Source organism: Lampris incognitus, chromosome 1 (genome assembly GCF_029633865.1).
Source record: "Lampris incognitus isolate fLamInc1 chromosome 1, fLamInc1.hap2, whole genome shotgun sequence".
Classification (NCBI taxonomy): domain Eukaryota; kingdom Metazoa; phylum Chordata; class Actinopteri; order Lampriformes; family Lampridae; genus Lampris; species Lampris incognitus.
This window is the reverse complement of record NC_079211.1, coordinates 142455926-142479682: the sequence shown is the minus strand read 5'-3', so window position 1 is coordinate 142479682 and position 23757 is coordinate 142455926. Positions and strand designations below refer to the sequence as shown.

Genomic DNA, 23757 nt, shown 5'->3' with positions numbered 1-23757 from the left:
ACAACACAAATGATGATCGTACATTAACGTAACCCGAAACGTTAAACGCAGGCTGACGTTAATGTATCGGTTGAAGGCGCTAAGCTAACCCAACTTTAGCCGCCTCCCTGGCTGTTAGCAAGCTTGAAACTAAAATGTCGTTTACGCAGGCTATTGTAGCTCACCGGTTGAATCTATTCTGCCATGTTCTTCGTGGCTGTGGTGGCTTTTAAAATCTTCAGTTTAACCAATGACTAGAAAACGGAGAAAGCATTCGCTTTTAGCAAATATAGGCATCAGAAAACAGTGAATTTTAATGCGCGTCCAGGCTCACTTCCTTTTGTTGTGGACATGGCGCCATGTTTGCGTCTCAGCGTCATCATTTTCTTCTTCGTCTGCTTTATGTTCGTCTCTTTCTTTTGTAGGCGTAGTTCGCGGTTGGCGGCAAACAACAATTTGGCGCATTACCGCCACCAACTGGAGTGGAGAATGGACCGGACTCATTTACTTAAAAAATAAAAAATCTTCTCAATCAGACTAGTTATTTCACAGGTTTCTGAGAGGGACTATAAGAGCCTCTCTCAGCAGCTGCTGCACACCTTCTCCAGAAACTCCCACAACACCCAGAAATAGCCTTGCTGCATCTACAATTATATCAATTCTCTCAGATTTTCTTTCTGCTCCACCAGTACAGTTAATTACCATTACCAAAAAGGCTAAAAACGTCACCTGGTCCTTACAAAAAGCAAAACTTAGCATGCCCCCTGATTGATTTCGCGTCTTGTCTCACGCCATTCTCGTTCTTCACAAATCTTTTAGCAGCTTCGGCATACAACAATCCCTTTCCTGCTCTCATCTCATTCACTTTCTCTTCCTTAATTCTTTTTGAACGCTGTGCTGACCCCTTATCACGATTTCAGATATGACAGTCGCGTCAGCTCCCGTGTCTATTTTAAAGTTTACATTAGTCCCTTTTTATTGGCAGCTTCACAGTCCATGCTTTGTCTGAGTCAGTTGTTTGGTTTAGCTCTCCTAGAAAATGTCTCACTTCTACCTCCTCTTGTGGTGTAGTTACTTCACTGACCACACGGGTGAGACATACTGCAGCGTAATGGCCTATCTTTCTAGTTTCTTGCATTCTACATTTCCGGCAGGACAAACGCGTGCTTTTCCATGAGGTCTGCCACATCTGTTACACTTGTATCCATTTGTGTTACCTCCTGTTCCTTGTGCATCTGTGGCTCTTCTTTGCCCAGCCCTGTCGTAGCCTGCCGTTCTCCCTCTCTCACCACCACGGGGTGTGTATCTGCTGCTAGCCACTTCATCTGGCTGTGCGCTAGTTAGCTGCAGCTCCTTGCTCGCTAACATGACTCGTCACTTGCTCTGACTGCCTCACCGGCTCGACTGCTTTGTTTAGAGTCAAATCCGGCATCAACTGTAATTTCTCTGACAGCTACGACCAGTCTGTCTCGGATATTCTCCTCCTTTACAGCCGCGAATGAACATGTGGATGCCAGCTCATGCAAACTCTTAATATACTCCTCTGCAGACTCACCCTGCCCCTGCGTCCGCTGGTGAAACTTGGCGCGTTGGTGAATAACCTTGACTTTGGGCACAAAGTAATTTTCTAGTTTCTGTAACACCGTTGTAACCGGTTATTTTCTTGCCCGGTGCGGGATTCGATACGGGGTGTGCTGCAACACAAGGCGACATCACTAACCGCTCGGCTAAAGGGTCAGACCCGCTAGCGAGGGGCTAACGTGTGTTATTAGTAGTTTACATCATCAATAGTTTTTTCTCATTCCTTTTTCAAATTCACAATGTACCTAGGCGGCCAGGCGCTAGCACCTGGGAGAGGCTGCTACAGCTCTAAGCCAGCGTTTCCATTGGCTGTGCTGGCCACTCTGCAATTCCTGTACCATCTTTGGTAGAGACTGTAACGGTAGTTGGAAACCACGGAAGTTGTGACAAGAAGTTAGCTAAAACTTTACCAAGATAAAAATAATGTACAGCGTGAAATAGTATGTAGTTACAGAGCGAAGATACCTCGCTCCAATATGAATTTGTGGCAAATGATGGTCCATGTTGCTAGCTATCAAGTTGTTACTCGTTTGTTACCTGCTTAACGTTAGCTAACTTTAGGTTTGAGTGAGGGAAAGACAAGAGGACAGGCTATATAACACTAACTTTATACTAACCGGCTGACAAGCCAGCCAGCCAAAGTGTGAACGAGCGAAAGAGATAGAAATAAAGTTATTGACAGCTCATTACATTCTTTGCTTTTACATGCCTCTTAAGTATTTTGAAACAATCATATCAGTAGGCATAGACTGTTGTTTCTAATCAGTTAATGTCAGTGAAAAGGTCATATTGTGTTGATCAAAAAAGGAGGCAGCTCCGCCGAAAGCCAGTCAGGTCAGAACATTTTGCCAGTTCAGACAAATACAAATTTAAGCTGATTGATCACTCATTAAGCCTCGAGTTCTTGTAAATCTGAGTTTAATAAAATAACATGATACTAAAACAGGCAAGGAGAGGGGGAGAAGGAGGACGGAGTAGACCAATACTGCTGGTTTGATAAATACAAATGGCTAGAATACTCTTGTCAACCAAAATGCAGCTTTCTGCTTTCCATGTCGAGTCTTTAGCAAAAACATAAAACATGACGCTTTGGTCAGTAATGGTTGTAAAAACTGGAAGAAAGCCTTGTTTGTCTTTGAAAAGCATGAGATGGCACAAACCCATAAAGACAGTGTTGTAGCATGGCAAAGCTACCAGCAGTCGGAGAAACATTGCTCAGATTATAGCAACTGCACATGTAAAGTGAGATAGCAGAGCGAAGGGAATATCTCAGGTGAATTGTTGCGGTCACCTCCATGTTAGTAAGACAGGGACTCCCTTTCTGTGGCAGTAATGAAGCTAATGAAAGCACAAACAGAGACAACTTTGTTGTATGTGTAACGTGCATGGATAAGAAGACACGCTGGCCGCTGGCTGGTGGATCTTACGCTTTAGTCGAGCGGTTAGCGATGTCTCCTGCGGTGCGGGCAATACGGGTTCGCTTCCCGGCCGCGGCAGTTCCTGCGGTTGCGTTGTCCCCCGAATTCGCTACATTGGTGTCAGAAATGGGATGGAGCGACCGTAAGGCCACCGGAAGTGTAGGCGCCCTGAGGCGTGAAGGAGCTCAGATGCTTAAGCGCGGGGACGCGCTTCCCGAAGGAGGGGGGTATTGTAAAGTGCATTGATAAGTACACACGCTGGCCGCTGGTTGGAGGATCTGACCCTTTAGTCGAGCGGTTAGCGATGTCTCCTGCGGTGCGGGCGATACGGGTTCGCTTCCCGGCCGCGGCAGTTCCTGTGGCTGCGTTGTCCCCCGAATTCGCTACATACGTATGGAACCTTTGAAGGAATTTGACCCTTTCCTACAAAAGTACAATCCTCCATCGAATACCACTTATCTCTCCCCAGCATCTCAGAATGAGATGGTTGAGTGTTGTGCTCAAGAAATTACTAATGTCATAATCTCTAAGATGACAAAGTCCAGAATACATGTTGTTTGTCTCCATATAGTTGTGGAGGACATCGCACATTGCCTTGGCAGTCTCTTGTTCAGGAAGAGGGAGACAGTACAAAATATCGTGAATAGCATTCTCCTGCATATAGCGAACAAATGTCAAAGCATGGGCATTTTTTCCTTCTGTGCTGACATCCATTTGTAGAGCATAGGCTGGGGAATTTCGTAGTCGTTCTGTTAGCATCCTCTCTTGGTCATTAGCGATTGCGTCTGTCCTTCTTTTCGCTGTGTTATCAGGCAATGGTATTGTAACGTGCATGGATAAGAAGACACGCTGGCCGCTGGCCGGCGGATCTGACCCTTTAGTCGAGCGGTTAGCGATGTCTCCTGCGGTGCGGGCGATACGGGTTCGCTTCCCGGCCGCGGCAGTTCCTGTGGGTGCGTTGTCCCCCCGAATTCGCTACATTGGTGTCAGAAGTGGGATGGAGCGACCGTAAGGCCATCGAAAGTGCATGCGCCCTGAGGCGTGAAGGAGCTCAGATGCTTAAGCGCGGGGACGCGCTTCCCGAAGGAGGGAGGTAGTGTAACGTGCATGGATAAGAAGACACGCTGGCCGCTGGCTGGCGGGTCTGAGCCTTTAGTTTAGCGGTTAGCGATGCCTCCTGCGGTGCGGGCGATACAGGTTCGCTTCCCGGCCGCGGCAGTTCCTGTGGGTGCGTTGTCCCCTCAATTCGCTACAGTATTGTCTTCAGTTTATGCGCTTCTCCCTCCCCACACATCGTTTTTACCATTTCAGTGGCAGCTGGCAATATCAAAGTCTCAGCGATGGTATGTGGCTTCATAGCCTTTGCGACAAGATAGCTCACCTCAAAAGATGCTTTCAAGGCTCGCTCACCGGCAGTCACTGGCCATTGCCTTTCTGAAGTACACTACCGTTCAAAAGTTTGGGATCACCCAAACAATTTTGTGTTTTCCATGAAAAGTCACACTTATTCACCACCATATGTTGTGAAATGAATAGAAAATAGAGTCAAGACATTGACAAGGTTAGAAATAATGATTTGTATTTGAAATAAGATTTTTTTTACATCAAACTTTGCTTTCGTCAAAGAATCCTCCATTTGCAGCAATTACAGCATTGCAGACCTTTGGCATTCTAGCTGTTAATTTGTTGAGGTAATCTGGAGAAATTGCACCCCACACTTCCAGAAGCAGCTCCCACAAGTTGGATTGGTTGGATGGGCACTTCTTTGAGCAGATTGAGTTTCTGGAGCATCACATTTGTGGGGTCAATTAAACGCTCAAAATGGCCAGAAAAAGAGAACTTTCATCTGAAACTCGACAGTCTATTCTTGTTCTTAGAAATGAAGGCTATTCCATGCGAGAAATTGCTAAGAAATTGAAGATTTCCTACACCGGTGTGTACTACTCCCTTCAGAGGACAGCACAAACAGGCTCTAACCAGAGTAGAAAAAGAAGTGGGAGGCCGCGTTGCACAACTGAGCAAGAAGATAAGTACATTAGAGTCTCTAGTTTGAGAAACAGACGCCTCACAGGTCCCCAACTGGCATCTTCATTAAATAGTACCTGTTAGAGCCTGTTTGTGCTGTCCTCTGAAGGGAGTAGTACACACCGGTGTAGGAAATCTTCAATTTCTTAGCAATTTCTCGCATGGAATAGCCTTCATTTCTAAGAACAAGAATAGACTGTCGAGTTTCAGATGAAAGTTCTCTTTTTCTGGCCATTTTGAGCGTTTAATTGACCCCACAAATGTGATGCTCCAGAAACTCAATCTGCTCAAAGAAGTGCCCATCCAACCAATCCAACTTGTGGGAGCTGCTTCTGGAAGTGTGGGGTGCAATTTCTCCAGATTACCTCAACAAATTAACAGCTAGAATGCCAAAGGTCTGCAATGCTGTAATTGCTGCAAATGGAGGATTCTTTGACGAAAGCAAAGTTTGATGTAAAAAAAATCTTATTTCAAATACAAATCATTATTTCTAACCTTGTCAATGTCTTGACTCTATTTTCTATTCATTTCACAACATATGGTGGTGAATAAGTGTGACTTTTCATGGAAAACACGAAATTGTTTGGGTGATCCCAAACTTTTGAACGGTAGTGTACATTCACTGCTTGTTTGCCTACATACTCTTTACGCGTTGTCTCAAAATGTCTCTTGAGCTTGTTGGGTTTCATGCTCTCCATAGACAGGATGTTACCGCACAGCAGACATTGCCGCCTTTCCTCGTCCAGTTATGCTAAAATCCAAACCGAAGGAAGGTTTCATCATATTTTCTCTTTCTTTGTGATGTCAGTTTCTCCGTTTCACTCGAAGATGTGGAGGGCAAAGGTGGGCGAAAAAAATCTTTCTAGTTTCTGTCGCTCTGATTTGCGCGCGCGCGCGCGCGCGCGCACACACACACACACACACACACACACACACACACACACAAAAGCGTCATGTTCCACTTGAGTATCACATCTCTTTTGGTCATAATTTAATTCTTAGATGTCAGCTACTTGTTGTATTTGCATACAAAACTTTTCCAATTTACTACAATTTGCTATTGCCAATTTCTAAAATCACACAAAAGAAAGTTGTTTGAATGCACCACATATGCACTGCAATTTTTATTGTATCCAAAATAGAATGGGATGTAAAATGAAATGATGACCTGAATTTGTGAATCCCGTCACAATAAGCTGATTGCAACAAGTATGTACACGTAAAGCAATCCTAAATTCTGTTTGGATGAACTTTGTGCGGGAGTACTGAAGGTTCACTGGCAACTACACAATAACTGGCTGCATACAAACAACTGCAATGACTCAAACATGAATTTAAACAGTTCCTAGTGCAGCCACAACAACCTTGTCTGACAATGACTGTAGACTTTGGCGATGTCTCTCTTCCTGGTCCCCTCTACCTTTGTGCCATTACAATCATAATATTTAGTACTTTTCTGCCATCTAACGGTGGATTCTAGTAATGAAATTGGCATACTGTTATAGGTGTCATGACACAGGAAGTTAAAGCAACCAGTATATTTATTTACATTGAGATGATATGTTGATGGACTTCGCCGCAATTCATTTATATCTGCCCTCATCTTTCGTCTTTTGTGGCATCGTCTAGATGTATATTCTTATTTCGATACTACCACTACTACTACTACTACTACTTTCGGCTACTCCTGTTAGGGGTCGCCACAGCGGATCATCCGTTTCATTTTCTTCCTGTCTTCTGCATCTTCCTCTGTCACACCAGCCACCTGCATTTCTTCCCTCACCACATCCATAAACCTCCTCTTTGGCCTTCCTCTTCTCCTCTTCCCTGGCAGCTCCATATCCAGCATCCTTCTCCCAATATACCCAGCATCTCTCCTCCACACATGTCCAAACCATCTCAATCTTGCCTCTCTTGCTTTGTCTCCAAACCGTCTAACTTGAGCTGCCCCTCTAATATAATAATTTCTAATCCTGTCCTTCTTCGTTACTCCCAATGAAAATAATAGAATCTTCAACTCTGCCACCTCCAGCTCCACCTCCTGTCTTTTAATCAGTGCCACTGTCTCCAAACCATATAACATAGCTGGTCTCGCAACCATCTTGTAAACTTTCCCTTTAACTCTTGCTGGTACCCTTCTGTCACAAATCACTCCTGACACTCTTCTCCACCCACTCCACCCTGCCTGCACTCTCTTCTTCACCTCTCTACTGCACTCCCCGTTACTTTGGACAGTTGACCCCAAGTATTTAAACTCATATGCCTTCGTCACCTCCACTCCTTGCATCCTGACCATTCCACTGTCCTCCCTCTCATTCACGCATAGGTATTCTGTCTTGCTCCTGCTGACTTTCATTCCTCTTCTCTCCAGTGCATACCTCCACCTCTCCAAGCTCTCCTCAATCTGCACCCCACTCTCGTTACAGATCACAATGTCATCTGAAAACATCATCGTCCATGGAGACTCCTGCCTGATCTTGTCCGTCAACCTGTCCGTCACCATTGTAAACAAGAAAGGGCTCAGAGCTGATCCTTGATGTAATCCCACCTCCACCTTGAACCCATCTGTCATTCCAACCGCACACCTCACCATTGTCACACTTCCCCCATACATATCCTGCACCACTCCTACATACTTCTCAGCAACTCCTGACTTCCTCATACAATACCACACCTCCTCTCTACAAAGACACAATGCAACTCCTTCTGGCCTTCTCTATACTTCTCAATCAACATTCTCAAAGCAAACATCACATCTGTGGTGCTCTTTCATGGCATGAAACCATACTGCTGCTCGCTAATCGTCACCTCTCCTCTTAACCTAGCTTCTATTACTCTTTCCCATATCTTCATGCTGTGGCTGATCAACTTTATACCTCTGTAGTGGCTACAGCTTTGCACATCACCCTTGTTCTTGAAAATTGGTACCAGTATGCTTCTTCTCCACTACTTAGGTATCCTCTCACTTTCCAAGATTGTGTTAAACCATCTAGTTAAAACCCCCACTGCCATCTCTCCTAAACATCTCCATGCCTCCACAGGTTTGTCATCAGGACCAACTGCCTTTCCACTCTTCATGCTCTTCATAGCTTCCCTCACTTCCTCCTTGCTAATCCACTGCACTTCCTACTTCACTATCCACACATCATCCAACCTTTTCTCTCTCTCACTTTCTTCATTCATCAGCCCCTCAAAGTACTCCTTCCACCTTCTTAGCGTACTCTCCTCGCTTGTCAGCACATTTCCATCTCTATCCTCGATCGCCCTAACTTGCTGCACATCCTTCGCAGCTTGGTCCCTCAGTTTAGCCAATCAGTACAAGTCCTTTTCTCCTTCCTTAGTATCTAACCTGTCATACAACTCACCATACGCTCATTTTGATACTTAGCTTTATTTACATTTAGATATTCGTTAAGTTTATGCCATTTAGTTACCATATTGTTTAGATAATTAGAACATAAGGAGGAACCACGTGTGTGCTCTGTAATCCAAGTTAACTGTTACTATGCACTGCTAGTGTTAGGCTAGCTTTAATATTATTTAGTGCTGCAGTGAATATGAAAGCTAGCCTGCTTTTTAGTCAGTTTGGAAAGGACTGAGACGAGGCAGCCAAAGATGATTAGGAGGCTATGTGATTACATAATCACTACATCAACTGGTGAGTGTAGAGTTGACAAACATGACAGGGAAAGCTTTCAAAGACATGCATTCTATCCAGTGCTTGACTCAATGACTGGTGAACTGCAAAGGCCTTTCTCTAAACCAAACTGTAAAATCATGAAGGGAATCCAAGCACTCCACCCACAAAGCAGTACCTTTCTATAGGTAGAGACCCTTTTTTCCTTTGCTGAAATTTTTGAGTCAAATGTTGATGACTTGACACATGAGCTGTATCAGATCAAGAGAGTTTTTGGAGAGGAAAGAAAAAAGTGGAATGCAGAGGTTCTACTCTTCTTGAGTTTGTAGTATTTCTAGAACCTTTCAAGGAGGTATTTCATGAGCTTTTCAGGCTAGGCAGGATTGCCATTGTAATAATACCTGTCAACAGTGCTTCATGTGAGCAACGTTTTCCAGCCCTAAGCCTTATTAAAAACCACCTGAAAACAACAATGGGAGATGACCGTTTCAGTATTGGATATGAATTAGGTTGTGAGGCGTCTCAGCTCCAGTTACAAAAACCGCAGAATTGGTCTATTTTGAGATGAGCAAAATGTACATTGTGTCTGGATTTTGCTTCAGGTAGAAGATGTGTATATTAGATCTGCAATGATTAGTTGATGAATCGATTGTCAACTATAGAATTAATTGCAAACTATTATTTTATGTCTGCATATACTGTTCTATTATACATTACCTGTTTTTTTTAGTTTATGTATTACATATTTGAAAAAAAGTGTTTCATGTATTGTTTTCTATGCACCTTAGTTTAAAATGAAATAAATGTGAAAATTAAGATGTTTGTTTATTTTCTAAGCTTTTCTGAAGTACACAATGTGCTTTGAACAAGGCATAATTTGCAAAATATATTCAATGACGAGCTTCTTTGCTCAAAGCTATAGAGCCAACAACAAACAAGGAATGACCGGTGAAATGTATACACACCTTACTGAATAAGGGTGCATGGATGTTGGACATATTCTTGGCCCCTCTGTGTAAATTGTGGCCCCTTTATGGCCCCTGCTTTAGAAAAATCTTAGCTCCGCCCCTGCTTATTTGTGTAAGAAACAGATACATACCAGATATGAAATGTTCTCCGCGAATCTTCGCGTTTGATATTTGCTCTTCTCACCACATCTTCCAGTCCTCCTGACGGAGCGCATGAATCCACGCCGGTCTTCTTTGTTCTTCAATTGGAGTTTTCCCTTTTGGCATGCGATAAAAATGCAGATGCTTGTTTTTGCCATTTTTACGGTTTGCACAACAGCTGTGAGGCATTTCATTTCGTTTTAAATCAATTTCTCTGTGATGATCTCTTCGAAATGAATGTAGTAATGTTTACAAACACAAGACTCATGGCCCCTTTTTACCTCACAATCTGCGCACGCACATTTGGTGCATGTAAACAAGGGAACACATCTATACCGTTGTAATATATACCTTGTAATATATATCTCAACAATCAGGCAAGAGAGATACACTGATGACCTCACACACATCTTTACTTGGAGAACTCAGAGAGAAGGATACACAACAGGTTGTAGCGAGGCTAAGCGTACACAGACTACGTCATGTCCTGGCCAGCCATAAAGTAACATCCCAATTGCATTTGCTATTAAAGCGACAAGGTGGCAACCAACACCACTCTATTACACACACCCCCCCCTTAGATTTGTATCAATAATTTGCAACATCCCCCCAACAAATATACATCTAGGTCTTAACAAAAGAAAAGAAAATCTACTGCTCCTGAGCAAATTTCTTGAAACACCATGAAAACTTTAACTTTCTAATGCAACATAGGTATGTCTCATAGCAGTATCCCTTTCACAGCACAGAGCAACTCCTTCAGTTGCAGAACAACTGAAGTACAACAAAAGTCTTACCCTTTTTATACCACTATGTTAGATCCTTTCGTGGGTTTCCCTCTGCCCCTTGCCATTCCTTCTGGCAGTGATGATCAAAACATATTGGTGGAGCATACCTTGGAGCAATGGAGCGTCCTTGCATATGCACATCTATGCAAGGATGTCTTCAGTCTAGCTATCCAAGGACATCTTCAATCATTCTATCTATGCAAGGATGTCTGACACGCTAATGGTCATTTTAACATTTCAATGGTTACATGGACATTTTGGAATCTCACTTATCCTGCCTTTGGACATAAACAAGTTCAGAATCAGAATACTTTATTCATCCTTGACGGGAAATTGGTTAAAGTTCATTTTCTCATAACTTTTTGTCCTTGTTATACAGCCTTGTGCTTTTTGCTATAATTGCTTAGTTATAAGACCTTGTCACTCAAGTCCTATGTAATGACAGATATACTTATGTGATTTTATATGTAAAAGTATACCATATATTTCCCCCCTTTGATGCCTACAAGGTCTCAACCTTAAATCGATCATTATAACCATACCCCTCTAGGTAAACCTGTCGCATGCAGAGTATATAATTGATTTGCTTGATGATAAGTAGAAAATAAGCAATCATCCCCTAAGCATATGGATACGAAAGTTGTTAATGACGTGAGACATTGTCTGTGTTTCCACTGGGTGACAACACCAAATGCATATCTGCTGTCAGTGTAAATATTGACAGATTTGCCCTGAGCCAATTTACAGGCTTCTGTGAGAGCTTCGACTGCAGCCTGGGCAGAGTAGTTAGATCAGGGGTGGCTAACCATGTGCCACGGAGACCCATGTGTATGCAGGTTTTCATTCCACCTGGACTCCACACCAGGTGATTTCAGTGATTAGCTACCCTTCAACCAAAGAGGAAGAATGTATCAGTGAAATCACCTGGTGTGGAGTCGGGTTGGAATGAAAACCTACATACACGTGGCTCTCCATGGCACATGATTAGCCACCGCTGAGTTAGATGGTAAGGGTTGCACACTTTGAGTTTCATGTTGAGTTACCACAGCCACTAAGGAAGGGGAAAAGGACTTATACCGATTGGCTAGACAGAGGGACCAAGCTGCGAAGGATGTGCAGCAAGTTAGGGCGATCAAGGATAGAGATGGAAATGTGCTGACAAACGAGAAGAGTGTGCTGAGAAGGTGGAAGGAGTACTTTGAGGGGCTGATGAATGACGCAAATGAGAGAGAGAGAAGGTGGATGATGTGGGGATAGTGAAGCAGGAAGTGCAGTGGATTAGCAAGGAGGAAGAGAGGGAAGCTATGAAGAGGATAAAGAGTGGAAAGGCAGTTGGTCCTGATGACATATCTGTGGAGGCATGGAGATATTTAGGAGAGATGGCAGTGGGGTTTTTAACTAGATTGTTTAACACAATCTTGGAAAGTGAGAGGATGCCTGAGGAGTGGAAAAGAAGCATACTGGTACCGATTTTCAAGAACAAGGGCGATGTACAGAACTGTAGCAACTACAGAGGTATAAAGTTGATCAACCACAGCATGAAGATATGGGAAAGAGTAATAGAAGATAGGTTAAGAGGAGAGGTGATGATTAGCGAGCAGCAGTATGGTTTCATGTCACGAAAGAGCCCCACAGATGTGATGTTTGCTTTGAGAATGATGATTGAGAAGTATAGAGAAGGCCAGAAGGAGTTACATTGTGTCTTTGCCGAGAGAGGAGGTATGGTATTGTATGAGGAAGTCGGGAGTTGCAGAGAAGTATGTAGGTGTGGTGCAGGATATGTATGAGGTAAGTGTGACAATGGTGAGGCGCGCGGTTGGAATGACAGATGGGTTCAAGGTGAGGTGGGATTACATCAAAGATCGGCTCTGAACCCTTTCTTGTTTGCAATGGTGATGGACAGGTTGACGGACAAGATCAGGCAGGAGTCTCCGTGGGCGATGATGTTCACGGATGATATTGTGATCTGTAGCAAGAGTTGGGTGCAGGTTGAGGAGAGCCTGGAAAGGTGGAGGTATGTACTGGAGAGAAGAGGAATGAAAGTCAGTAGGAGCAAGACGGAATACCTATGCGTGAATGAGAGGGAGGACAGTGGAATGGTGAGGATGCAAGGAGTGGAGGTGACGAAGGCATATGAGTTTAAGTACTTGGGGTCAACTGTCCAAAGTAATGTGGAGTGCAGGAGAGAGGTGAAGAAGAGAGTGCAGGCCTGGGTGGAGTGGGTGGAGAAGAGTGTCAGGAATGATTTGCGACACAAGAGTATCAGCAAGAGTTAAAGGGAAGGTTTACAAGATGGTTGTGAGACCAGCTATGTTATATGGTTTGGAGACAGTGGCACCGACGAAAAGACAGGAGGCGGAGCTGGAGGTGGCAGAGTTGAAGATGCTAAGACTTTCACTGGGAGTGACGAAGAATGACAGGATTAGGAACGATTATATTAGAGGGACCGCTTAAATTGGACGGTTTGGAGACAAAGCAAGAGAGGCAAGATTGAGATGCTTGGACATGTGTGGAGGAGAGATGCTGGGTATATTGGGAGAAGGATGCTGAATATGGAGCTGAGTTGAGTAACGTCACTGTCACCCTAATTTTTGTCCGGTTTCTTGGGGTAGGGAAATGAGAGTGCCCAGTGCTGATTTTCCCCCATTAGATCCTCTGGGCACCCCTAGTACCCCTGGTTGGGGCCCTGCCAAACACTGACAGGTCCCAAAAGGGGTTTGGCCATGGCTGTGTAGGGCATTCGTTTCTCAGATGTCCATCTGTCCGCATCCCCAGCAGACCCTCAGCCCACTGTTGGGTCTTCCTCCTGGCCTCCTTCCTCAGGATGGTTCTGGGTGTCCTCTACCCCGCCCCCCTTTGTATCCTCCTCTTGGATGGGGAGGTTGTTGATATATGATCATTGGAGGATGTTGCATGGGCAGCGCAGTAGGCTGTGGAGGTACAGCAGCAGGTTGTGGAATTTTTAGGACTTGTCATTGTCCCCCTTCGGGTGGTTGTGTGGGGGTAGTTACCATCACCATTACCATGCACCTTCTTTTTCCCAGCTGTCAGCTGTTGTTGAGTCAACTTTCTTTGTTCATCTTTGTCACTTTCCAGCATTTGCTGTTCCTGATTTCTGTATTTATCTGCAGGGTGGGCTATATGATCACAGAACTGCAGGTATGGCATTGAGTGAAACCCCACATCATCTTCCAACTGACTCTTGACTGGTCCAGGCATTCCTCTGATGACACACTCTATAAACATGGCTTGTTGTAGACTGTCGTCCTCAGGATTCTGTCCCAGCATGTAGGATACTGCATTTTCTTTGTCGGCAATGGGTTCACCATGTAACAGTCCTGGTTTAATGCGGGCTGGGAACTGCTCTCTAATTCTGCCCCAGAGAGACGGTCTGTAGGGGTTAAACTGATCCCCATCATTTGTTTGGGATCTGGCAGCTTTGTGCATTGCTGTTGAGTTCGCCAATTCTTCCATTGCCCCTTTTCCTAGGATCTTTCCCAGGATAGCCTTCATGTTTTCTCCTGCCAGGAGTTGACCCATAGTCTCATTGTTGAAGGCTTGCATCCATTTACCTGCTCCCTCATGCAGGTCAGGGAGCCTGTTAACAAGTCCATCCATGTCCATTGATGTCCATGGAGTGTACTGCATAACGCTCCCTTTTACCAATATAAGAGCCATAGCGTAACTTTCTCCCCTCTTTTCAGAATGAAGACACCAGGCGGGAGGGGTGCAGTCCTAACAGCCCAGCCTCCGCTCCACCCACACTCCCCCTTCCCTCCTCTGGGGTGAATGTAAATGAACCAGTCAGAGTTCTGCTGGTGCAGCTGCTTTTCACCTTATAGGGGGTCCTTTCTTCTCTTCTTAACTCTACCCTCCTTAGCTGCCCTGCTTCTTTATCTGTTTCCCTCTTTACATGTTCTTGTTCCGCACGAACTTCCTATTCCAGCTGTCTCAGGTTCTGTCGAAGACATTCCTCTATGTCTGGACTACACTCAGTTGCTTCACTGCTTTCATTCAGTTCTCCCCATCTTCTCTCTGCTCTTTTCAAGTCCTCTCTTACCCCTGCATAGGCTCCCTTGTATTGCCCTTCTCTGCACTTATGGTTACTTACTGCATCTCTCTGATTACTCTCTTCAGACCAAGGGAATGGCTCCTCATTATTCTCTTGCTCAATGGCCTCTCCTTTAAACGTGAATTTCTTAGTTTGTGCCCTGGTTAACACCATATGATGGTGGAGACACCTGATCTTCTTTTTTACCTTCTTTTTTTCTCGGTAATCCATTGTATTTTCTACAAAAAAAATCCCTTTCTTCCTTATACATTTTTATTATTTCCAACTCTTCTTGTCTTTTCTGTTTTCTCTTTTGAGATTTTTCCTTTGGTTTATGATTTTTTTATAAGCGTCTCCATTTCCTCACACATGCTTAGCTCAAAAATGCCTTTCTCTGGCCACTGGGTGGCATCTTCGGTGCCACCTTTTGTTCGCTTCTTTGATCTTATTTTGCAACAACGGATGTTGCACCATTAATATGCTTTCTGCCATTCGAGGGGCTGCCATTATTCCTTGTTTGGAGATCTCACATCGCACTGTATCGTCTCCTCTGTTATCTATTTCGAATAAAGCTATTATTCGTTTCACTGTTACAGTAGGCACTCTTCTACTTAGTATGCAAATTCTTCCTTCAGATCTTAGCCAATTGACTGTTCATGTTTCTACTGTAATTGTCACAACTGGCTTTACCAGTAATGCTCCAGTCACCCCTATTTGTGCTTCAAAGCCAACTTCTGGTTGTTCAAGGAAGGAAAATACTTCTTCAGTTAAATCTCCCGTCAATGATCCACACCCTGTTGTTATTATTTCTTCTAATACTGGTCCTATTCTATGGAGCTTCCACACATAATTTATTAATGCATTCCACGGAAATCTTGACCACTCTTATACAAACTAAGCTATTCATCTAAGTGTAATAATATTTTGCAATAGTGACCACGTATTTTCATTGCTCAGAATCCTAATCAATCCATCCACGTCAGAATAGAACTACTCTTTCCAAAAGTGATCTCTAATTCCTCGTTTTTGTCAACAATTTTTTTTATATTATTTCGTTCAATTGATCACTCAGCTGCCTATGCTCCTATATCTTCCTTTGTCTGTTTTACTCTTCCATCTTAACTTGCACTAATCTCCATATTATTACACAGTTCACAATCATAAAGATTATTGCCCAAAGACTCCAAAGGATTTTGAATCCTAATCTTGTCTGTTCTTTTATTTATATTTCCTCCTCTCCTTTTATCATTTCTTTTCTACTAGTTTGTTATCTATAAGGGGCCTGACTCATAGGTCCTACAGTCTTGTGGAGAAAAGTTTTTCTTTGTTTTTTTTTTAAGAGGTAAGGCATCAGGTGGGTCACACAGGCTTATCGGGCTAGCTCAGATAACCTTATCACCTTTCCTGTTTTCGCCAACCTTCAGAATCAATCAATCAATCAATCAATCAGATTTTATTTGTATAGCACTTTTCATACACATGTAACACAAAGTGCTTCACATAATAAAACAATAAAATCTGTCCCCTCACAAATATATATATATATATATATATATATATATATATATATATATATATATATATATATACACTACCGTTCAAAAGTTTGGGATCACCCAAACAATTTCGTGTTTTCCATGAAAAGTCACACTTATTCACCACCATATGTTGTGAAATGAATAGAAAATAGAGTCAAGACATTGACAAGGTTAGAAATAATGATTTGTATTTGAAATAAGATTTTTTTTACATCAAACTTTGCTTTCGTCAAAGAATCCTCCATTTGCAGCAATTACAGCATTGCAGACCTTTGGCATTCTAGCTGTTAAATTGTTGAGGTAATCTGGAGAAATTGCACCCCACGCTTCCAGAAGCAGCTCCCACAAGTTGGATTGGTTGGATGGGCACTTCTTTGAGCAGATTGAGTTTCTGGAGCATCACATTTGTGGGGTCAATTAAACGCTCAAAATGGCCAGAAAAAGAGAACTTTCATCTGAAACTCGACAGTCTATTCTTGTTCTTAGAAATGAAGGCTATTCCATGCGAGAAATTGCTAAGAAATTGAAGATTTCCTACACCGGTGTGTACTACTCCCTTCAGAGGACAGCACAAACAGGCTCTAACAGGTACTATTTAATGAAGATGCCAGTTGGGGACCTGTGAGGCGTCTGTTTCTCAAACTAGAGACTCTAATGTACTTATCTTCTTGCTCAGTTGTGCAACGCGGCCTCCCACTTCTTTTTCTACTCTGGTTAGAGCCTGTTTGTGCTGTCCTCTGAAGGGAGTAGTGCACACCGGTGTAGGAAATCTTCAATTTCTTAGCAATTTCTCGCATGGAATAGCCTTCATTCAAGAATAGACTGTCGAGTTTCAGATGAAAGTTCTCTTTTTCTGGCCATTTTGAGCGTTTAATTGACCCCACAAATGTGATGCTCCAGAAACTCAATCTGCTCAAAGAAGTGCCCATCCAACCAATCCAACTTGTGGGAGCTGCTTCTGGAAGCGTGGGGTGCAATTTCTCCAGATTACCTCAACAAATTAACAGCTAGAATGCCAAAGGTCTGCAATGCTGTAATTGCTGCAAATGGAGGATTCTTTGACGAAAGCAAAGTTTGATGTAAAAAAAATCTTATTTCAAATACAAATCATTATTTCTAACCTTGTCAATGTCTTGACTCTATTTTCTATTCATTTCACAACATATGGTGGTGAATAAGTGTGACTTTTCATGGAAAACACAAAATTGTTTGGGTGATCCCAAACTTTTGAACGGTAGTGTATATATATATATATATGTATAAATATAGATATAAAATTACAGACAAGTTTAAAACTGAGTTAGTAAAATAAATAAAAGTGCCATAAACACTGATTAATTAAAAGTAACAACAGAGCAGAATCTATAAAAATAGCAAAATATATAAAACACACTCACACACACTAAATTCATAGTTGTAGGCTGTTTTAGCCTACAGCTATGAATTTAGCTGTAGGCTGTTTTAAAAAGTAAGGCTTTTAACCTGCTTTTAAATGTGTCCAGTGTGGGGGCCTCTCTCAGGTCCTCAGTCAGAGCATTCCATCTATTTGGGGTATAAATAGAAAATGCAGCTTCCCCTGCTCTAGACCTAGCACGAGGGATGGTTAAAAGACCACTGCCATTGGACCTGAGAGTTCTTACTGGTTTGCAAATTAACAGGTCTTTTATATAATGTGGTGCAAGGCCACAGAAGGGGCATCCACAGGCGCTCTCCTCTATTGGGTATCGTGGGTCACACGTCCCTCAACGAGAGTCAACCTGGAGTGTGGCTCAGCCCTTCTGTTGGTTTTAATTAGACTGCAGACCAATCTAGGGCTGAACCAGGCCCATAGTGTATCCAGATGTATTATTATGCCCTGATACTATATCGTATCTGTCCCTGCTTACCTAAACAGGTGCCTAATTCACCTGGGCTAGGTCTTGGTGGACACTGTATCTAGCGTTTCTTACTGTTTCTTGATACTGCACTGTGCCCTGTGACACTGTATCTTGCAAATGACACCGTATACCATGCCCCGTCCCTATCCTTCTAAGATAGACACATCACTCTCTCCTGGAGGAAGTCTTAGAGTGCTTATTCACTTTACAAAATGGTAATACCCCATGCAAAAGGACCCTTGTCTCTTTAATTTATTCATTAAATTTGGTAAACTTTTTAGAAGCAGCTCTTACTGGCGCAGATAATGGGCATTGCAGCACTAATCTCCTCACAGAAATATTTATAATAAAGCAAAATATTGCTTAGTGGCCACTTTTCTGTGCAGAGTTCAGAGCCAAGCCCATCCTGCGTTGAGGCAGCTTGCTTTTTCCAATCCTGTTCGTGACGCCAAGTTTTCTCTGTGGTGCCCAGTGATACAGAGAAATTACAAAATAATCAATGAGATAAGGATCCTTCAAATTTTTGACGCGTTAACAAAGCCTGAGTTGGTCTGCAGAGCAACTGAAGTATAACAAAAGTCTTACCCTTTTTATACCATTATGTTTAGATCCTTTTATGGGTTTCCCTCCCGTCCCTTGCCATTCCTTCTGGCACTGATGATCAGAACATATTGGTGGAGCATAGCTATGCAAGGATGTCTTCAATCATTCTATCTATGCAAGGATGTCTTACACTCTAATGGTAATTTTAACATTCCAGTGGTTACACTGACACTTTGGAATCTCACTTATCCTGCCTTTGGGCATAAACAAGTTCATATTCTCATAACTTTTTGTCCTTGTTATATAGCCTTGTGCTTTTTGCTATAATTGCTTAGTTATAAGACCTTGTCACTCAAGTCTTATGTAATAACAAAAATACATATGTGCTTTACTCCTAATATACTGCTATTAGAGATTCAGTCTCTGTGGTGGCACCCGAAGCCTTCTGGGTACCTGCGTCTCACAGGTGAGCTTTTATTTGCTGTGGTTGATACCGGGGCTGGTGGCACCTCGACAGCCTGTTCAGTTGGTTCAGTAACAACAGTGGGTGAGGTCTGGCTCACTGATGTACTAAGTGAAGAACCTGGAACTGCACAGTCCATTATTACTGATGGCACATTCTCTGCGACTAGTGGAAACAACTTAACTGGAGGTCTCCCAACAGTTTCTTGCTATTGTAATATGTGGTCAACATGCACTATACGCTGTCTCTATCCCTCTTGTATAAGGTAAGTGACAGGTCCCAGTCTCCTAAGAACTGTTGCCTGAATCCATTTCTCCACTCCTCCCCTGACATTTCAGATGTGGACAGCCTCTCCTTCCAGAAAAAAATGAACAGGTGAGACCCCATGGTCATGATGGTGCTTCTGTGCAGCTTGTTTTTCTTCAACCCGCCTGGCAAGCTCAGGCTCAAGCAAACTGAAATGAGATCAGCTCTGGTGTTTCAGGAATAACTCAGCTGGTGTCCGACCAGTCACAGTGTGGTGTGTACTGCGGTACATGATAAGGACATTTGCCATTCGGTGGCTACGTGGCAAGGAAGCCTTACCATCCGCTTCTAGTACATCTTTCATCAAAGCATGTTTTAGGATTTGTACTGATCTCTTTGCCGCCCCATTTGATGTAGGGTGGTATGCAGGTATGACAGTGTGTTTGATTCCATTTCTCTCCAGGAACTGAGTAAACTCCTTAAGACATCAGTTGAGGGCCATTATCTGATACCAGCTATTCTGGTAGTCCATATGAAGCAAACAAGCCCCACAGCACTTAAGTGGTGTTGTGAGAGGTGATGGAGGACATGGGAAAAACTTCTAACCACTTTGAATGGCTATCTATGACAACTAAAAAATACTGCTTATCCTTCTCAGCAAAATCAATGTAAATTCTTTGCCACACTCTTTCTGGCCATCTCCAATGGTGTAGCGGTGCCACCTTTGTCCCTTTTTGTACAGCTTGGCAGACAGAGCAACCTTGCACAAGTTCTTGAATTTCGCCATCACAGCCTGGCCACCAGAGATAGCTGCGGGCGAGAGCCTTCATGAGACAGATACCCAGATGCTCGTGATGAAGGTCTTCCAGTAACTTCTGTCAAAAAACTGGGGGTATAATGACTCATTGGCCCCAGAGAATGCAGCCTTGCTCTGCTGACAGCTCCTGTCTGCATATGAAGTAAGGCCTTAGTGCTTCATCCTGCACATAACTAGGCCATCCATTCATGGTGTAGCTCCACACCTTGCCAAGTACAGGATCTTTCGAAGTAGCTCTCTCAATGTCTTTTGCACACACTGGTAGTTCCTCCACGTGTGAGAAGTTGAAGATACTTCCCTCTTCTGCTGTACTGTCCACCGAGGCTTGGGGTAGGTGTGAAAAAGCATCAGCATTTGTATGAATAGCTGATTTCCTGTATTCAAATTCATAGTTGTATGCCATGAGAAATATAGTCCAGCCTTGCATCCTTAATACTGCCAAGGTTGGAACTGCTGATTTTGGCCCCAGTATGGCCAACATTGGCTTGTGATCTGTGAAAAGTGTGAATTTCCTCCCATACAGATATTTGTGGAATTTTTTAACTCTAAAGATGATGGCAAGTGCCTTTTTTTTTCCAATTTGGGCATATTTCCTTTCAGCCTCGGTTAGTGTCCTTGATGCAAAAGCCACAGGTCTTTCCTCACCATTTTCCATGACATGAGAAAGTACAGCACCCACTCTCTAAGGTGATGCATCACATGCAATCTTCAGTGGCACGTGTGTGTTATAGTGTACTAACCCCTTGTTCTGCTGCAATAGTTGCTTGGCATCTTCAAATGCCTTAGCACATTCAGTCTTTTCGCAGCAGGTTATGCAGAGGGTGGAGAATGGTGGATGGGCTTTCCAGGAAACTGCTGTAGTAGTTGAGAAGACCTAAGAAAGACTTCAGTTCTAGGATGTTTATTGGCTTAGGTGTATTTGTTACGGCTGCCTCTTTTTCTTCAGTGGGGTGTAGGCCATCCTTGTCAATACGATGTCCCAGATACTCCACACTGCTCTGAAGAAAATGGCATTTGGAAAGTTTGACTCTAACACCATGTTGCTCCAGACCTGTGAGCACCTCATCCAGCCTTTTTAAGTGCTCTTCCTCAGAGGAAGCAGTGATGAGGACATCATCCAAAAACATGTCACATGGTCCAGCCCTTGAAGAATCTGGTCCATAACAGACTGAAAAATTGCGGGAGCACTGGAAACACCATAGCTGAGGCAGTGATACTTGTACAGGCCCTTGTGAGTGTTAATAGTCAAATATTTCTCTGACTCTTCATCTAACTGCAGCTGCAGCTGGTAGGCATGAGAAAGGTCAAGTTTACTGAATGATGTTCCTCCTGGAAAAGTAGCAAACAAATATTCAGTATTGGGTAGTGGGTATGTCTCCCCTTCGATACACTGATTGACACTGACCTTATAGTCACCACATATCCTGATTGTTTTATCAACCTTGGGCACGGCAGCTGCCCACTCACCTTTCTCAGTCTTTGAAATCACTTTCACTTTCTCCAACCTATCTGGCTCCTTCTCTACAGCTTCCTTGAGTGCATAAGGAACTGGGTGAGCTTTACAGAAGATTGGTTTAGTATCAGGCTTTGTGTGGATTTTGGCTGTGAAAACCTTGAATGCAGCCTTGGTCTTCAGAGAACACTGCCCGGTGGCAATGTATCACCTTTTTGACTTGAGGGTTCCCCGGTGCCTGTTTTAGCACTCTGTGTACTGTGAAAGTCTGTTTCCAGTCCAGCTGTAGCTTCTTTAGCCAGTTCCGGCCAATCAGAGCAGGTCTGCCTCCCTTAACAATGACCAGTGGTAGAGTGACTTGCTGTATCCCATACTGTACTGGTATCATTATGTACCCTCGAACAGCAATACTTTGGCTTGAGTATGAGTTCAGCTTTAACCTGTAAGCTGGTTTTAAGGGAAAACGGGTGAGGTTTGTCTGGTAATACACTACCGTTCAAAAGTTTGGGATCACCCAAACAATTTTGTGTTTTCCATGAAAAGTCACACTTATTCACCACCATATGTTGTGAAATGAATAGAAAATAGAGTCAAGACATTGACAAGGTTAGAAATAATGATTTGTATTTGAAATAAGATTTTTTTTACATCAAACTTTGCTTTCGTCAAAGAATCCTCCATTTGCAGCAATTACAGCATTGCAGACCTTTGGCATTCTAGCTGTTAATTTGTTGAGGTAATCTGGAGAAATTGCACCCCACGCTTCCAGAAGCAGCTCCCACAAGTTGGATTGGTTGGATGGGCACTTCTTTGAGCAGATTGAGTTTCTGGAGCATCACATTTGTGGGGTCAATTAAACGCTCAAAATGGCCAGAAAAAGAGAACTTTCATCTGAAACTCGACAGTCTATTCTTGTTCTTAGAAATGAAGGCTATTCCATGCGAGAAATTGCTAAGAAATTGAAGATTTCCTACACCGGTGTGTACTACTCCCTTCAGAGGACAGCACAAACAGGCTCTAACCAGAGTAGAAAAAGAAGTGGGAGGCCGCGTTGCACAACTGAGCAAGAAGATAAGTACATTAGAGTCTCTAGTTTGAGAAACAGACGCCTCACAGGTCCCCAACTGGCATCTTCATTAAATAGTACCTGTTAGAGCCTGTTTGTGCTGTCCTCTGAAGGGAGTAGTACACACCGGTGTAGGAAATCTTCAATTTCTTAGCAATTTCTCGCATGGAATAGCCTTCATTTCTAAGAACAAGAATAGACTGTCGAGTTTCAGATGAAAGTTCTCTTTTTCTGGCCATTTTGAGCGTTTAATTGACCCCACAAATGTGATGCTCCAGAAACTCAATCTGCTCAAAGAAGTGCCCATCCAACCAATCCAACTTGTGGGAGCTGCTTCTGGAAGTGTGGGGTGCAATTTCTCCAGATTACCTCAACAAATTAACAGCTAGAATGCCAAAGGTCTGCAATGCTGTAATTGCTGCAAATGGAGGATTCTTTGACGAAAGCAAAGTTTGATGTAAAAAAAATCTTATTTCAAATACAAATCATTATTTCTAACCTTGTCAATGTCTTGACTCTATTTTCTATTCATTTCACAACATATGGTGGTGAATAAGTGTGACTTTTCATGGAAAACACGAAATTGTTTGGGTGATCCCAAACTTTTGAACGGTAGTGTATTTGTCAAGATACCACTGACACTGCGGACCCAGTATCCAATAGCATAGTTGTGCTCTTGCAATGTACTTGGTACTGTCGCAGATGCCAGATACTTCAGCAGCTTGTAAGTGTCCGCCCCAATCACAGAAAGAAACACGCATACCTTCTTGTCATCGTCGACATCATTTGCCAACATCCAGTGCTCCAGAGGCTCCAGATATTAATCAAAATCCTCCTTTGACTTGTTCTATTCATCCACACGACCCACTTGCATGGCCATGTTAGCCTGTCTGATGCTAACTGTTAGCCTGACAAGTGCCTGGTTCCTTCACAAAACACTCGTTTCGTTTTCGTACGACAAGTGTACGGTCCCTTATACAGTCCTTTCATGCAAAGAAGGTATTCTTTAATATCCTCGTCGCCAATTGTAATATAATGGGCCGGCTCTCAACAATCAGGCAAGAGTGATGAACTCACACACGTCTTTACTTGGAGAACTCAGAGAGAAGGATACACAACAGGTTGCAGCGAGGCTAAGGGTACACAGACTATTTCATGTCCTGGCC

The 23757-nt window shown here is 43.2% G+C and overlaps 1 protein-coding gene across 4 annotated transcripts in view; it reads right to left on the bottom strand.

Moving 5' to 3' along the window:
• kansl3 (KAT8 regulatory NSL complex subunit 3) overlaps positions 1–23757 on the bottom strand; it is a 66806-nt gene that overhangs the window by 21682 nt on the left and 21367 nt on the right. For 3 of the 4 annotated variants that reach the window (XM_056282093.1, XM_056282109.1, XM_056282116.1), the window contains exon 1: positions 165–341. The exons of the other annotated variant lie outside the window; for it this stretch is intronic. The gene's annotated coding sequence lies outside the window, so the exon portion shown is untranslated. Of the gene's footprint in view, positions 1–164; positions 342–23757 lie in introns of those variants that run through there. 4 annotated transcript variants of the gene reach the window in all.